General features: G+C 38.1%; 1 pseudogene; it reads right to left on the bottom strand.

Moving 5' to 3' along the window:
* Nucleotides 1-3,171: 3,171 nt before the first annotated feature.
* On the bottom strand, nt 3,172-3,558 carry LOC106882088 (histone-lysine N-methyltransferase SETMAR pseudogene; annotated as a pseudogene).
* Between the last annotated feature and the right edge of the window lie 855 nt (nt 3,559-4,413).

Genomic DNA, 4,413 nt, shown 5'->3' with positions numbered 1-4,413 from the left:
ACACATACACACTCGCGCACACACACATGTATGCATGTACGTGCGTACGTATATATATGTATATTTTTGTATATATATATATATATATGCACGGGCGCCCGCGTACAGAAGGGAAAAGAAATAGAACAGTTGTTTCTACCTCACTCCAACTACCCCCAACCACCGCCACCCAACCACCAGGCCGCCGAAGCCGCCACCGCAACATCGTAACAACCACACACCACACTGCCATTCCACCGCCACAGACATCCAAACCACTTTCCGAATTCCGAACCACCATTTTCTTCCACCCCGTCTCCACCCTCATTCTAACTAAATGGAGTAAAAACTCTGTGACAATATCAACAAAGTCATTCTTTATTCCTCAGACTTATCCAAACATTAGGAAATATCTTTTTCAACGCCCACAAAATTCCTTCTTTTATTTCGGGTTTTTTTAAATTCTTTTGTTTCTTTTATTTAAAAAAAAAAAACCTTTTCGCCCTTTTACTTCTTCCAGAATATTCCACTGGTGGCTGTATAGACATTATTCTTTATTTTGTTATTGTTATTAGTATTGCAATTGTTGTTGTTATTGTTGTTATTGTAAACTATTATTTTACCCATTTGGCACATGGCGGTCCCTACTTTTCTGATATAAATTCAATGTTTTAAAACGATCTAAACTAAAGACCTTCCAGCAAATTCTATGTTCCGAATAGCAGCCTAATAATAATATTAATAATTGCTTTCTACACACATGGCCTGACATTTTGAGGGGAGGGGGAACTGCATCGACCCCGGCGCTTAACTGGTGCTTATTTTATCAACCCACGGAAGGATGAAAGACAAAATCGACCTCGGCAGAGTTTGCCACCTTCAGCATAATTATAATAATGCTTTCAAATTTTGGCGCAAGGCCAGCAAACTAGTGGGGACGGGGTAAGTCAATTACATCGTCCCTCCCCCCTCTACTCAGTTGGTACTGATTTATCAACCCGGGAAGGATGAGCGGTAAAGTCGGTCTTGACGGAATTTGAACTCGGAACTTAAAGCCGGACATCTAAACGAAAAGTCTAAGCAAGCTAAGACTGATTGATGCACAGCGTACTCAGCAGAAAATGCAGAACACCTGGTGGCTAAATCTTGCAACAGAGGTGTAGGGTGTTGATTCAAAAAGTAGCAAAGAGCTCTAGAGCCTTCGGCCCCGTAAGGCAAGGATCACACCTCTGAAGACATACATATATTCATACATATGAAGACTATCCGGAATGTACAGCAAAAGTGAGAATAACATTTTTTTATTAAGTAATATAAGTCGTTGAAATTATACACGTCATTAGACTAATTCTTCCTGTTCGTTTATATTGCAGGCAAATACTGAGTTGCATGCAGAAGCAACGTGCCATCATTTAGGTCTTGACGAAGCGGAGTTGCAGACTATCCGACATCCACAGAAGACTTACAGGTTGTCTACGGGAATTACACTACTAACAGCAGGAATGTGCACGAATGGATGAAAACCTTTGAAGGAAGGGAAATCAGCTTTGGAGACAATCTGCACCGTTTATTGCGACCAATGACACGAATTGCCAGTGAGTAGACGAACTAATATGCGCGGGCAGATGGATCACAGTCTGTGAGTTTGCTTTGCAATTGGACTGTGATCACAATGTATTGCAGATGGGGAAAGACGTTGGATATCGGAAAGTGTACGCAAAATATGTACATCGTCAGTTTGCTCTGATCTGCTAATCTGCTGGAAGTATTTGAAGCGAAGGAAACATTTTTTCTTCTTCTTGATCTTGTGACAGAGTATGAAGCCACTAACTAAGAGTCATATGGTCTTGGTAGCCTTGAACCCTGGTGTTGTTTTATTTTCTTCTTTAAAACATAAGTCCCAGATCATGCTTCCTCGCCTACGTTAAGAATTTGATGCCGTGCCTATCCTTCTTTGTCAACAATAATTTTTCTGGTGAAACTGGATATGTAGCTGTGGATTCTTTCCCAGTACTTGTATACTTACCAATTTCCTGTATGTTATGCAATTGCAATTTTGAGAGATTCATGAAGCTTTCAAACCAACCAGGACATGTCATGAAGTTTTCGCTATCAGTTCTTGGTCTCTCTATTTTTTCTTTCGGTTTTCAAAATAAAGTTTTCATTATATAAATGCCTGAAAAATCCCTCCAACAATACAGACAAAAAATTCGACAAAATAGATCATGTGACATCAATATATGAAAAGCGATGGTGTGTGGCTTAATGGTTATGGTGTTGCACTTACGATCATAACACTTTGATTTCGATTCCTGGACCAGGCGTTGTGTTGTGTTCTTGAACAAAACATTTCATTTCACGTTACTCCTTGTCAACCCAGTTGGCAAAAATGAGTAATCCGCGACAGACCAGCGTCCCATCCAGGTCAAAATATATACGCCACAGAATTAGGAAAACCGGCTCTATGGATCTATCTGGTCATCCCATAAGTAATATCCAGATTTTAAATAAGGAAAACAAGTGATCAAATCTTACATTTTAATGAAACTTAATCTTCAATATAGTTTCTATGATTATCTATGAGATCATTCCGTCTACTCGTAAGCTTTTTAATCCCATTAGTGAAAAACTGTTCCGGTTTCGAAGAGAAGAACTCTGAAAGGTCAGTTTTGACTTCCTCGGTTGTTTCGAGAGTTAATCCATCCCAATGATTCTGTAAACTACAGAACAAATGGTAATCTGAAGGAGCAAGTTCTAGGGAATAAGGCGGATGAGCAATTTTCTCCCAGCCAAGTTCTTCGATCTTCTATGACGTGATGTTTGCAGTGTGGTGGTCTTGTATTGTCCTGATGAAACACCACTCACTTTCGATTCTCTAAAGCAGGCCTCTTTTTCTTCAAAGCAGCATTTAAACTTTCTAATCACTGAGAGTAGATTTCAGCATTGATTGTTGCATTAGTTTTTAGCAACTATAAGTAGATGACTCCTTTGCAATCCCACCAAGCAGAGAGAAAAACCTTCTTCGCATGGAGTTCCCTTTTCGGTTGCGGTTGGACCTTTTCCCCTTCACCAAAACAATGTCTAAGACACTTAACATTTTGATAAAAGACCAATTTTTCATCACCGGTCACCAAGCTGTTAAAAACAAGGTGAGATGAGTTCATGAGAATGAAGAGAAGAGCAGATGGCCACTCAAGATTTGCTGTTGACTTCGGACAAATCATGAGATACCCATTTTCTGAGTTTTGGGACCTTTCCAAGCTGTTGAAGATGGCAGTGAACAGTTGTTTGGCTTGAATGAAGCTTGTTTGCCAATTCTTCAACTGAAACTGTATGATGTTTTTCAAGTTCTGCCAAAAGGAGCTTGTCATCAAACTCAATTGGACGTCCTGTTCGGGCCTCGTTTTCAGGGCTGAAACCTTCACTTCCAAATTTTGCAATCCAGCTTCTGCAAGTTCTTTCATTCGGGCACTCTTCTCCATAAGTTGAGTGAATATTTCGAGTCACTTCAGCTGCAGAGTTCCCTTTTTTAAACTCACAAAGCATTATGTGCCTCAAACGCTCCTTAGACACTTCCATGTTTGAAGAGCTATAATTAATGAAATTTCAATTAGATTATCCTGCAAAATGAAATTTAATTAGTTTAAATGTGTCTAATTACATATAACTATTATTTCATATCATTAGACATTCTAAAATACTGTTAAAACGTTTACAAGTTGAAAATATAAAAGTGGGGACGTTACTTATCAGATGACCTGATATATGACTCGGGAAGGAGCTTTATTGTTTTAAGATATGAAAGCAAAGAAGAAAATATTGTTTTATCTTACACAGGTTTAAATATTTCGACAAAGATCTCCCTTTTCAAATAGAAAAAAAGTAGTGAAAGAATTCAAAGAAATCTGTTCTTAATAACAGGTCAAAGCTTTCACTTATATATGCTTAGAGGACATGTATTACCATGTCTTTCATTTAATTGTTTGCTTTTTTATATAATATTTCTATATTTTTCTCTATGTTGGCCCTGTTTCTGCTTGATAAAGTTATTACACTGAGCACAAACTTCAATTTTTTCGTAATTCCTCAACATTCTTTGTATAGCTATTGGTGACAGACTCAGATGCCTCTAATATTTACAGGTTGCTATCGCTGCCCAACGTTGAATCCGTGTATGACTTTTAAATTAATTACTAATTAATTTCTAATTACCCGCTTTCTTTATTGCTTTTTGCTTACATACAGCAGCAACGGTGCACAATGCACATTTAGTCGTCACTGCTTGCTGTATATTTAGACTCTAGCATTGTCGTAGTTTTAAGAATAGACTGGAGACATATTAAAATCGTAACTTAGATGACGACCATAGAATAAAAGAAGCCGAATGACTGGTGTTTGTATTCATGATTAACTACATGTTAGTATTGGTTAAAT

This window comes from Octopus bimaculoides, chromosome 10 (genome assembly GCF_046866305.1).
Source record: "Octopus bimaculoides isolate indiv1 chromosome 10, ASM4686630v1, whole genome shotgun sequence".
Classification (NCBI taxonomy): Eukaryota; Metazoa; Mollusca; class Cephalopoda; order Octopoda; family Octopodidae; genus Octopus; species Octopus bimaculoides.
Note: the sequence above shows the minus strand (reverse complement) of the source record. Positions and strands in the feature narration are given on the sequence as shown.